At 34.6% G+C, this 14,285-nt stretch overlaps 1 protein-coding gene and 1 pseudogene across 1 annotated transcript in view; one reads left to right on the top strand and one right to left on the bottom strand.

Annotated features, from left to right (window-relative positions):
- The window catches only part of STK3 (serine/threonine kinase 3), a 276,767-nt gene that overhangs the window by 155,234 nt on the left and 107,248 nt on the right, over positions 1 to 14,285 (bottom strand). The gene's annotated exons all lie outside the window — the stretch shown is intronic.
- Positions 3,827 to 4,509, top strand: LOC123925017 (annotated as a pseudogene).

Raw genomic sequence — 14,285 nt, 5'->3', positions numbered from 1 at the left:
AAATCTAAGAGTTCATTAACAAAAAAAATTAACCATAAACAAAGTAGCCTCAATTCATTAATGGTTTATTTAATCTCTTAAGCAATGCATTACCTAAGAAAAATACTTAAACTTTATTCTTCAAATTTTAGAGGTCTAATTTTTTACTTTTTTTCTCACATTCTCTACGATCTCATAAAAACACATCAAATCTATTGGCCTAGATTTCTGATTTGAATTACTTTCCTGAAAGAGTTAGAAGTAACTCTTCCTTCTAGAACCAGGGTATGTTACAGCAACCCAATCATAAAGTACCCTAAAGTTCTGTGATCTGCGAAAGACTCCTCTAATACTAAATGACCATAATGCCAAATTCACAAAATACCCTTAGCTAAGTTTCAGATGTGTGTATTTGGTTGGTTCAAATGCAGGAACACTTGTCCTTTGTATAACCTAACATTTTTCTGTACATCTTTTCAAAAAAGTAAGGTAAAGGAAATAAATTCAACTAAAATATTTGTTTGCCAAAAAAGCAGCAATCTTCCAAAAATTGATGACAGAAATTTTAGAACATATTTAGAACTTTTTACCATGTCTTCTTAGGGTGCTTCACACAGATAATCAAGTGGAACCACCCCAAAAATCTATGAGAAAGTAAGGGAGAATAGAGCCTACAATAGAATCAAGGAACATGTCTGCACACTTTGAGTACCACTCCCTACTACACATGAGTCAAACAAATCTCCCACTCCTTCCTTTCCTTCACTTATCTCCTTCCTCATACACTGTTCTTTTTATGGCTTAGCCCCTTCAAAGACCTCTGAAGAAAGAAAAGATTCAGGACGCCTTTCACATGAGAGAAACAGATGTTCAGAGAAGGCTCTAGATCCCAGCATCCTTCAACCATTAAGTCCTTCCATCTATATATCTCTAATAGATAACTGTACTTACAGATAACGTCTCAACCCTTGACAAGGGTTTCATGTTGACAAATATTTGAAAATTAGTACTTACTGAAATGTATAAAAAATAAATGAAAAAAGAAAAATAAAAAGTACTGACTTGTGACAAGAAGTAACACTCTAGGGCACCTGGGTGGCTCAGTGGGTTAAAGCCTCTGCCTTCGGCTAAGGTCATGATCCCAGGGTCCTAGGATCCAGGTCCGCATTGGGCTCTCAGCTCAGCAGGGAGCCTGCTTCCTTCTGTCTCTGCCTGCCTCTCTGCCTACTTGTGATCTCTGTCTGTCAAATAAATAAAATCTTAAAAAAAAAATTTTTTTTTAAAAGACGTAACAATCTAGATGCAAATAGGAATCATTAGCTCTAATGTCAAAGCCTTAGCCTCAGTTAGAAGCTTAATAAATCTAAGCCAGTCAACATTGTGTTTAAATAAAAATGTGAAAAAAATCAGTCAATATTAAAGAATATGTACAAAATGATAAAATGTATTATCAAGGAGGTAAATGAAATTAGAAAATGTATAATAAAGTTCTCTGGAATGGGAAGCATGTCTTAAAACATTTCTGTCAACTGTTTGACTTTCAGAAACATTACCTCAGAAATTAGAAGACAGTCTGTAAGAATAGAAGGGCTCTTTACCTGGAGACTTTGTACCTAGAACAATCGCCTAAATCATCTGGGGGAAAGAAAAGCTAATTACTTAGACAATGTCACCATCTCTTCTACAGGCTCTAGCAGATTTAGAAAAGAAAAAGGTTTGAGTTGTATTTTGTTTTCTTGTACTCAAAGTTCAGCTAAGAGTAAAGACCTATAAAAGAAATCCTTATTTCTCCAAAGGTTTCAAGCAATTACTTCAGTAAATCAAAAGAATGCTTTCTCTACTAGCCAAACCATATAATTTAAGAGTAAAAGGTTATTTAAGATGATCTAACTTTTCTCAAACAAAGAAGTGGAAAGCTAGGTGGTAACAAGGTTAGTGATCAGAATTCCAGGAAACTGCCAATTCTGGCACATTCTGATCACCAAACTATTAGTGTTGGGGGGTAGGGGGCGAGGGATGACATTTTTGGAGAACTTTTGATGCAGGCTTAAATTTTACATAAAAAGAAGCCATATAATTATAAAATGCATCAGAGCTCCAAGAGGCAGCTACCATACTTTGTTGTGTTTCTTAAAAACAAAACAAAACAAAAAACCACAATACATTATTGACTTTGGGTATTATTTAGCTCCCCAAATACCAAAGTATCAAGAAGAAAATATCCATAATTAAAGTTTGAATTTCATGTATGGCTTCTAAACTTCTCAAGGCCCACACATTCAGTTATACCACTTAAATTTTTCCAATTGTCACAGAATTCCCTTTTCAATTTAGTTCTGTAAATACTTAGGATCTACTTCATGCAAGGATGAATGCAGTATTATCTAACATCTAGGTTCAGGACCTAGAGTCCACTCCTTGGATTCTAATCCTAGTTCTTCCAATTACTATTCAATCTTTCTATGCCTTACTGTTACCATCTAGAAGTTGTAGATAACCATAACACTTACTTCATAGGATCGTTGTGGGGATTAAACATGAGTGCATACAAAATATCTAGAACACAACCATAAAGACAAAGTACTAACATGTTACAACACAGATGAACCTTGAAAACATATGCTAAGTGAAAGAAGCCCATCACAAAAAAGACTACATATATTGCACGACTCTGTTCACATGAAATGTCCACAATAAGTAAGTCCACAGAGACAGAATGCAGACTGGCGGCTGCCAAGGTCTGGAGGAAGGAGTATATGAGGACAAAATGTTTAATGAGTACTGAGTTCTGTTTTGGAGGGATGAAAATATTTTAGAGTACACAGAGGTGGTAGTTGCACAACACTGTGAACATACTAAACACTACTGACCCATTCGACTTAGAATGGTTAATTTTATGTTACATGAATTTCATCTCAATAAATTTGTATTTAAAAAGAAAGAATAAGCAATTTTTTCCCAAAGATTTTACTTATTTGACAGACAGAGATCCCAAGTAGGCAGAGAGGCAGGCAGAGAGAGAGTAGGAAGCAGGCTCCCCACAAAGCAGAGAGCCCGACGTGGGGTTCGAGCCTAGGACCCTGGGATCATGACCTGAGCCAAAGGCAGACACTTAATGACTGAGCCACCCAGGTGCCCTAATAAACTATTGATACCTTTAAAACTGATAAGCATAGAGAAGTTCAACAAATGGCAGCTATAATAATTATTATCCATACCACAAAAACTAGTAAATACATAGGATATTATGCTATATTCCAAAAATTCAAATTATATATATTGGCTTAGAGTTTTATGTTTATTTTTAAGTATTCACTGTAACAACTTTATTTCATTTAATTTTGGCATGAAATTACATAATTCATCTATCAGAAACTCATTTCTGCCAAAAAATATACTCACACAGAAAATACATGTATAAAAAAGGAAACTAAAATATTACTGTGGATATTGACTATTCCATGTTATCTAAGTTGTAAGTGTAATTTTTGACATACAGTAATTATATGTTTAACTATTTAGGAAAAAAGGAGCTAAATTAATAAGAAAATACACATAAAATGACAACTAAAAAAACATACTGTAAATTTTAGCCCACAAATTATAACTATATTGTTATACCCAAGATGTTAAAATAATATTATATGTAAAATGCCACTGAAGGATTCACACATATATTTACAAACTCAATGGAATTTTCAATTTATTTTATTTTAATTTAATTCAATTCATTTTTTCAATTTATTTTTAACAAATCAGAAAAACTCTTCATAGTGGAAGACAAAATGGGAATTAAAAACTAGATCAGCCCAGGGAAAGCAAATTTATAAAGGACATTAAATCAAATATGGCGGCGCCCAGTGTGTGAACTGTGAGGAGTTCACCGAGTTCCAGGAATTACTCAAGGTGATAAGGACGATTGATAACAGAATAGTACATGAATTAAATACTGTTCCAACAGCTTCCTTTGCAGGGAAAATTGATGCAAGCCAAACCTGTAAACAACTTTATGAGTCTTTGAGGGAGGCTCATGCCAGCAGGGACAGAGTTATAAAAAATTGTATAGCTCAGACCTCAGCAGTAGTAAAACAGCTCCGAGAAGAGAGAGAAAAGAATTTGGATGATTTACCGTTATTAAAGCAACTTAGAAAAGAACAGACAAAGTTGAAATGGATGCAGTCAGAACTGAATGTTGAAGAAGTTGTAAATGACAGGAGCTGGAAGGTGTTTAATGAACGCTGTCGAATTCACTTCAAACCTCCAAAGAATGAATAAAAAGATACTTTAAAAAAGAAAAAAAAAAAAGGACCGGGACATCTCATAAGAGCTAAGCATGACAGACATCAACAAGGTGGGCTTCCTAGGATGATTTCTGAGCCAACAGTCCAAGACCTTTTGTTGATTTCAGCCCCACTTAGCCAGGACCTTAAGTACAAATAATTCTGATAATTATGGAGAAATCAACTGCTATTTTATACTGATTCTGTTAAAAAAAAAAAAGATGTTTTGTAACTATTAAAATAATTTTCTGACTCAAAAAAAAAGACATTAAATCATAAGGCTGTAGTTTGTAGCTATCAGAGATCAGTAATTCTCGTTCTTGTTTAAAGGCAAAAAAAAAAAAAAAGATATGAGTAGAGAAATATGCTAGTTTAGGGAGACTATGTCAATAAATGAGATTAGAGCAGCTCCCGAACTATCAATTATAATAGCAGCAAGACATCAAGTCTGAAAACTTTTCATCTCAAATAAAAAGCTACTAGGAGAAACTATGAGGTATTTTCTACTCTCTCTCTAAAGAAAAACCATGAAATATTCCAAAAGCAAGAGAATAGTTCATATTTTCCACTTCTTTGCTTCACATATTTTCTTTACTGTTAGAAGGCTGTCTTTTTGTTTTCTTTGTCATGCCTAATATTTATCTTACAAATTTCCATTCAATGTGTTACAAAAGGTTTCTGTTGAGAATGATAACTGTATTTCAAAAATACGTTTATAAACACAAAAGAAAGCTGCCATAAATAATTTTAATATGAAATTAAATTACTGAAATAAACTTTCAATTATTATACATTGAGGTTGGTCAAAGAATTGGAACATCACACATGTGACCTTTACTGGTTCAAAAGCAAGAGTTTAGGTCAAGCTTTTTTAAAACAGCCAAAGTTTAACAAATGATGAAAAATACATATTAAGTGCTTTATGAATAAAAATAGTTCAAATGAACAAGGTTTGTGGGAAATAAAGCATTCTACATTCTTCACCACACATCAACATTGCTAGCAGCATTACCCCGCATGTGCTATGAGAAAGAACTTTATGACTATAAAGATTATTATTTTTTTAATGTTATCTTTAAGAAAATAAGTCAGCTAACTTCCTGGAATTATTTAAATATGATTTACCCAAAACATAGAGTTCTATGAAATTTGAATTTCATTCTGCATGCCTTCCAACCTGTATGTCTAATACCAGAAGAACTGGGTTAGTTGTGGAAAACAATATTAAAAAGCCAAATATAGAATTAATTTCCATATGATTTAGAAACTGCACTTCTAGGTATATATCTGGAAGAATTAAAAGCAGAAAGTCAAAACAAAAAAGTTAAAAAAAAAAAAAAAAAGCAGAAAGTCAAACAGGTATTTGTACACCATGTTCTTGGTTTATAGCACCATTATTTACAATAGCCAAAGGAGGGAAACACACCAAGTGTTCATAAACAGATGAACAGATAAACAAAATGTGGTATACACATACAATGAAATATTATTCAGCCTTAAAAAAGAATGAAATCTGGACATGTGCTACAACATGGATCAACTTTGAAGAAGACATTCTATTAAGTGAAAGAAGCCAGATGCAAATAGGCTATATTGTATCATTCCACTTATATGAGGTGTTTAGAATAGTCAGATTCATAGAAAGAGAAAGTAGAACGGTGGTTACTTAGGACTGGTGAGAGAAAGTTATATGGAGTTACAATTTAATGGGTACAGTGCTTCAGTTTGGCATGATGAAAAGTCCTAGAGGTGAACTGTGGTGATGGCTACAGAATAAAGAGAACGTATTTAAAGCCATTTAAAAATGGTTAAAATGGGGCGCCTAGGAGGCTCAGTCAGTTGAATGGCTGCCTTCAGCTTGGGTCATGATCCAAGGATCCTGGGATCAAGCCCTACATCGGGCTCCCTGCTCAGTGGGGAGACTGCTTTTCCCTCTGCCTGCCGTTCCCCCCTGCTCATGCTCGCTGTCTCTGTCTCTTCTCTCTCTGTCAAATAAATAAATAAAATATTTTTTTAAATAAATGAAAATGGTTAAAATAAGGGGCACCTGAGTGGCTCAGTCGGTTAAGCATCCAACTCTTGATCTCAGTGCAGGTCTTGATCTCATGGTTGTAAGTTCAAGCCCCACAGTGGGCTCCACGCTGGGTGTGGAGCCTACTTAAATAAAAATTTTTTAATGGTTAAAATGCTGAATTTTACGTTACATGTATTTTACGGTATAAAAAAGGAAACAAACTTTAAAATGAAGTTCTGGAAATGGATGGTGATAATGGCTGTACAACAAGGTGAATATATATGTCATTGAACTGTACACTTACGAATGCTTAAAATGGTAAATTTTCTGTTCTGTATATTCTCCAATAATTGTTTTTTTAAAAAGTTGGGAGATGTCCTTCAGAAATTGGTTTCACTCTGAATGACTTTCACAGCAGGTCAGAATATACCTGCTAAGAGGTTTCTGAATATTCTGTAAGCAACTAAACCACTACGACAGCTAACCAGCACTCCTAAACCAAGCATGCTTAGCAGAAATATTACTGCCCTTCAGCCTACTGGCCTTGCCCAAGTCTGGCAACCTTACAAAATGTTTATATTGCTCCTGCAGCAATAAGTGATGAACTATTAAAAATATAGCACTTGATGGTCAAGCTTTTAAACAGAATATACTTTCAATCCATTTCCCCCATGGCTATCCGCTGCTTTTATAGCCTCAATCACATCCCCTTCCATCTTCACAAGGGCCTTGTTTCACTGTTTATCAACCTTGGCCCCACTCCTTACATCTTTAATGCTCTCTCCCTGGATCCTCCATCTCATTCTGAAGTCGGATTAAGCCCCTTCATCCTATTAAAACCTTCTACAACCCTGACACCTTCAAACATCTTCTCTAAATTCTCTCTTCCCCCTTCACTCCCAAATACCTCAAAGAGAATCTCCTACTGGTGCTGCTTCCACTTCTGTTCTCCCATCCATTCTGTGATCTCTTAGAAACTGGCTTCTTCCCCGCCACTCCACTAAGCCACATTCCTGAGAGTTAACCATGACCTCCAATCTAATAACCTCTTCATGCTACCCAACATACTGGCAAAAAAAAAAAAAAAAAGACAAGAATTTGTAAAAAAGTCATCAATCACCACCTTCTTGAAACTCTGTCCCTTACCTGAGATACCATAAACTCCTAATTTTTCTCCTATTCCCTGGCTTCTCTTTTACCCTCCTCCCCCAAATCCCCAAGTAGGGGTACTTGTTATTCTGTCCTTCAACTTTTTTACCCTCTCTCCTCAGAACTTTTCAAAACTTTTCTTCTCAAAACTTTGCAGAATATTTTATAAATGCAGAACACCAAAAACATAAGAGATACCAGAAGGAGTCAGGTAGTTGGAGAATAATTCCACTTACCTCAAGAACTAATTAGCTGGCAATAAGAGTAATGCTTCCCTACTGCACATGCATGGATCAGTGTTCAAGGTTAAGAAAACCACATTTGTATTTTTTGGCAGGTAAAATACATTTTAAATGAAAAAAACATTTAGAATGTTTTCTTTTTTAAATGATTGTACTGCTAGCAGGAAGTATCTAACAATCTGTTCGTTATTAATTGCATGTTTTCTGATATGGTTAATTATTTAGGCTTGATGCAATCATCCAGCTGGTTAAGACTGCTTACTGATACAAAGTTAAAGACAGTATTATAAATTGCAATATAAATATCAGCTTAAGCTCAAAAATAATTTCCTTTCAAAGAGGTTTAAAAATTCTATATAGAAATCATACTTGTAAAAAAAAAAACAGAAAAACAAAATCCAGGGAGAACTGATACATTATACTTCAATTTAAAAGTTGCCATAATACATTCTTTAAAAGTGTAATATATGATAATTAATGATAATAATATTAGTATGAAAAATTTAAACCAAGGACATTTTTACCCACTTCAGGATTATTGACTGACAATGACTTCTAAGCCTTATCACAAAAGCAGAATGTATAGAAAGTATTTAAGTAATTTTTAAAATATTTTAAGGTTCAAAAAACTTAGGGTTATGGGGAAGTTATCAAGACAGCACTAAATGGAAAATGATAATAACAAAACAACATGATCTCATGATTTCAATTTCAGTTAAAAAACGGTATGTTCTCATGGGCATATATATATGCAAAGCAAACACAAATACCATATATAAAAATGTTAACTGTAAACCTCTACGTGTAACAAGTGTAAGTGTTTTACTTTCTTCTTTCTTCTTTCCTTCCTACGACAGACGTGTGCATTACAACTGTAGCTGGGCTTCCTGGAAGAATAAATAAACTCTCTATTCCATCCAATTTTCTGCCATTTTTGACAGAGTGGAAAAGGGCCATTTTCAAAAGCTGTATAGAGTGGCTTTTTAGCATTGTCAGTGTTCTCATGCACTTGATCTCTCAACAAATCTTCTTCATCCACTTTCAAAATATACCAGAAACCAGCGACTTCCTAGTATCTTCACTCGTTCTATCATCCTCTTCCTAGCCACCACCACCTCTTGGTTGGTTCATAAAAGCCCACTAAACTAGTTTATGCGATTCCACCCTCATAACTCTTCAGGGTATCCTATGTCCCTCCTGTATACAGAAATCCTCAGTGATTTCTCCTCTCATTCAAAAGAAAGCCTAAGTATTTACTGGAATCTTCAAGTGTCTAATCTGTGCCGTGAGTAGCCTGGGACACTCGCACGTAAGGAACACTAACTTTGCAGTTAGTTGCCTCTACCTGGCATATTCTGCACCCAGATATCATCATTTCCTTCATGTTTATATTCAAATGTCATCTTCTCAATGAGGAAACCTAACACATCAACCACACTTGAGATTTCCTCTCTCACGTCCCTGCTTTATTTTTTCTAGTTGTAGGACTTCTTGCTATCTAACATAATAGATGCTGTGTTTCTCTTCTTTATTATCTCTCTCCCTCATTAGAATGTAAGCTCAATAAAGAGAAATTTTCATCTTTTTCTTATTGCTACATCCTCAACACCTAGAACAGTCACCAGTACATGGCAGATGTTCAATAAATATCTGAATGAATGAACAAATGCATTCCTGTAAAAAGCAAAACTTCCCAGTCACAGTAATGGTGTGCCAAATGTCACGAATGACAGCAACTCATTCATTCATACTCTGAAAATCAACACCTAAAATGACTTTACAGAGGGCTAGAGAGCTGTAGAACAGTTATGGTAAACAATAACATAGTTGTATTTTCTCAAGCCTAAAAGGAAGCATCTAGGATCTTCCCTTCAAAATTTAGGAATAGAATTATGGCCTGAATTAATATATTAAAGGGACTTGGGGAGATCACATTGCTGTTAAAGTTGATACAAAAAAAAAAAAAAGTAAGCAATATTGTCTGAAACCATACTGTTACTCTTCTAAATTTTCCACTAGAATATTCAATTCCAGTCAATGAGGCTGCATATAAAACTTTCCTTATGTTTAAACAAAAAACAAGCTGAATATTGTACTACTATGCACCTGAGTATCTATTATCTCAAAGATCTTGGGTATTCTATAAACATCAATCAATGCTGTGCAAAGAAAGCTAAGAGGGACTAGGCAATTAGATACTGTGAAAAAATGGAGGCAATCAGAAGAAATACAGTGGTGGCAGTGACACAAGCTAAGCAGGAGGTATGGATAATCTGGGTAAGTGCCATGGAAAAATAAATATCATGATTGGACTTGAGGCAAATGGAAACAGTTCAAATTGGCTTCGTACAGTACTCTGTGGAACATATGATGTCCATATGTCCATTACCAACAAACTGAAACATGGAAAATAGCAAAAGCCAATGCTGTGATGGCTATAAGAACACACCCAATGCCAGTCTCTACCACACCACAGCGGCGTAACTTACTACAGCTGCCAGGTAGGCTGGCTAAGAAGTCAGAAGCAATAAGAAAAGGGGAAAGGCCTAACTATAAACTGTTCTTTCCCTACAGAAAAAGAGCTGGGATCTACATAAAATATAGGAGGAGCAACAATAAAGGCTGAAAAGTATAAATTTTTTAATTAATTTGTTTTGATATAGATAGTTTCCAAAAGTATAAAATATTTTAGAATTAAAGAGGTCAGCATTTTATCCTAACTATAAGTGATTTAAAATCCAAAAAACTAAATAAAATAAGAGTGGAGTGGTATGTTAAAAAAAAATAATAGGATGGAATAGCAAGTCTAAAAAATTGTAAATGTGACCTTTCAAGTTTGAAACACATAACAGAGAACTAAAATAAATGGACCAAAAGATGTGCAGAGAATCCATTGTTTTATATCAGCGCTAAGAAGTCTCCCAAATTTTCTTTCAATATTCTCTAACCCCCAAACTGATTCATCTTTAGGACACAACCACAGTTGATATGAAAGAAGTAGTGTTTATGCAAATGTCATAAAGGCCCAATTTACACAGCAAACCCACACCAATAAAAACCTATAAAAAGCAATACTAACATCTTAGAGCCTATCTGGTGGTCCTGATCTTTTCAACCAATCAAAACCAGACATTCCCAGCCAGGTGAACTACATAAAAATAACCTCAGCTCTAATTCAGAAATATATTGGTTGCCATTCACTGAAACTACATAGTAATAAAATCCAGCAGTTAAAAATACATAACTATTTTATAGTAAATATCAATGTCATTCCAGTTTCAACCTGACTTCCCATTCTACCCCCAAATCCCCACACGTGAAACTGAGTACAATTTCTTGAGTAGCTGGAGTGTGGTTAAGGAAAGGAAGCTATGCTTGTTTGTATGGAATCTGCCATTTCCTCCCTGCCAAAACACTTGTTTAAAAAGTCATGTAATATTTCTATTAAATTGTAAATGCAGCCGACAAGGAAATGGCCTACTGGCAGTGTATTACCTTTGTGGCAGTGCCAACGGGCCTACAGCAAAATAGTGCACATGATAATTTCAACATGCATTCCCAAGTAACAAAATTGTGCTTTACATAAATACCACAGAACCTGAGCAAGATCCAGAAAAAGCAATGAAAATTTGCCCAAGCTTTCATGCTTGCCTATATCAATTGTATGTCATAACTAAAGCAAAATAGAAAAGCATCTACATATGTCCAGGAAGCTTGTGAAGTTAGATCATATAACCCTGGGAAAACTATTGCAACTTAAATCTGTGTATTTCTTGTTAACCACTGTAACAACTCACTAATAAAAATTAAGAAAAACTGTGGGTATCAAATGAACCAAAATGTACTAACTACATACAAGTCCTTAAAGACCATAATGCAACATATTAACAGGAACATATGTTCAGTGTAAGCCACAATTGTTATGCTAAATTGCTTCTTTCTTTGATATCACTCATTTGATCACAGAATTTAAGAGATTCACAAACCTTCCAATTAAGATGGTGACCTTCAGTTTGTAAGTCACTTACTACGATGCATATAAAGTCATCTCTGATCATTTATCCCTTACCTTTCAATATATAGCACAACTACATGTAGTTCTGCTATTTAAATGATCCCAGATGTAATGAAGATGATTCTATTTATGTAAAAGTTATAATGAAAACAAAGTTAGTATAAGTTAGTATAAAAATCTAATCTGCAATCAATCCTCTAGAACAGCTGAAGAATTCTATTCTGCAGGAATTTAACTAAAAAACATATATTTTAAGTCAATTATAGCTTATCTATCTTCATTTTTTAAAAATATGTCTGTCCAGCCATAATTCTGAAAGTCAAATTTGCTATAGATAGCATTTTCTCCAAAAAATATTAACTTTTAAAGTATTATACACTTGAATTACAGAGTCAAGACCTGCCTTCAGATCTCTCCCAACACACACACACACACATACACACACACACACACACACACACGCACACACACACACACCCCTACATATTTATGTTTTCTAAAATTAATGCTAGTTCAGGTATCTAGCCTAAATGGTTTCTCTGACTGGTTTCAAAACAAAACAAAACTTACTATGACTAGTACAGTATATCTATATGACTGCTTTTAAGACATAAGTCTTCAATAATGCTTGGCAATTACGTTCCCATTAGCAAACCAAAACTACTGTCCAGAGGCCAATGCTAAGGGTGTTCAGTTAAGTCCTTCTGATCTCCTGTAACAAAGAAACAGGATCTAAAGTACCAAAAAAATTACAATTTAAAATTTAAATTTTAAATAAATAAACTGTGCTTTTACTGAGGCAAGCTATAAGTAATGATAAGTCTTTCAAGTTGTATTTGATTAGCATTTACTTAGTTTCATTTTTTAATTTATTTCACTGAATCTTAGATTCTAAGTTATAAGTACATTTATTATTGTAAGAAAGTAGAATCTGAGCCTGCCAGATTTCAGTATTTACACCACAGAAGTACCTTTGAGATAGGAAATGGAATTGAACACATATTCAACAAAAATATTTATCAGATGCTCTCATGTATAAGTCATTCTGCTAGGTTCAATTAGACACACAAAGATGAAACACACTTGCATTTAAAACTGACATCTAGTAAGGGGAATAAGACAATTACATAATAGCTATGATAATACACAGTAAGTTAAAAGTACCACAAGATGGTCATTGAAAAGGTGATGAGAATTCAGAGAAATAAAAGATTTTTTTTAGTCAGTGATGAGGAAATTTGGACAGCAACTAGACATACCTAAAACAAACCTTTCTAGTAATAATCATATACAGATCTGTTTACCGGTGCCAGATTAAAATACAGAACAGTGATATGCTGTGATGAATAGTAAACAAAATCATATCCTAAATATACAATATAACAAACTCGCTTGAGAGGCATTGATACTACTACTGAGACCCACAGTTCTGAACGTTTTGGGGTCACTTAAAAATTATGAACTTGCAGCAGAAAAACACACATCTGAACAAACATCAATATTTAAGTACAATTTCAGGGGATCCACTGATGGTATGAATTCCCTGCCCCAGAAAAGCAGCTCATTCTATGCTCTTACAAATCGTGGTTTCCATGACTGAGCTAGTATATAGTGAAAATGAAGGAGAAAACATCAGTCTTTCTTGAGGGTAGAAAGGAGGATGCACATGTACCCCTGCTTTCGTGGGCTCCTTACATTTACATGGTTTCCAGTAGAGGCTGCAAAGGTCTTCTTGGCAAGGGCTTAAAAGCTTTCTGGAACCTACCCTAGCTGGTAATAAACTCCTTAGGGTACTGTGTAAGACCCCCAATAACTCCAACACTACTAGATTCCCTAAAATAAAGCCAGGATTGTCTGAGCCTTTCCACAGCCAAAGCTCCTTAAGTGACAATGGTAAATATTATTATATAGCACCTCCTGCAAGAATTTGAACTTAGAACACTTATGGACTCTGAAAAACAACCAGAGGGTTTTGAAGGGGCGGGGGGGGGGGGGGAAGGTTGAGGAACCAGGTGGTGGGTAATAGGGAAGGCACGTACTGCATGGAGCACTGGGTGTGATGCCAAAACAATGAACACTGTTATGCTGTAAATAAACAAATAAAAAAAAATCCTAAAAAAAAAAAAAAAGAATTTGAACTTAGAGTTTCAATATGAGACTTCAAAGTTAATTTAACAATGCTACCTAATATTTCTATAGTATTTACTATTTTACACGTATTGTTCATTTACATTATCTTATCTGATCTTCACAATAAATGTGAAGTGGACAGATGAGAGTCCATTTCAACTAATCATAGATAACAAAACTCATCCGGATTCACAAGTCCAACACAAGGTCACACCCACTACTACGTGGCAACAATGGAAGCATATTTCATAATTCATATTTCTAAAACCTGGTACCGTGATTCTTGCTCTAAACATACAAGTTACAATCCAATTCTGAATCATAAAACCAACGTAATGGATTTGGACTACCTATTCTTTTTTTTAATGAAAGGTGGAAGTAGAAGAGAAGACCCATACAACTGAAACAAACCTTATATAAACTAGTACTTACCTATGTATGTGCAAAACTGGTTACAATGCAAAATACACTTTATC

This window comes from Meles meles, chromosome 1 (assembly GCF_922984935.1).
Source record: "Meles meles chromosome 1, mMelMel3.1 paternal haplotype, whole genome shotgun sequence".
NCBI classification, from domain to species: Eukaryota; Metazoa; Chordata; class Mammalia; order Carnivora; family Mustelidae; genus Meles; species Meles meles.
This window is presented reverse-complemented; position numbering and strand designations above follow the sequence as displayed.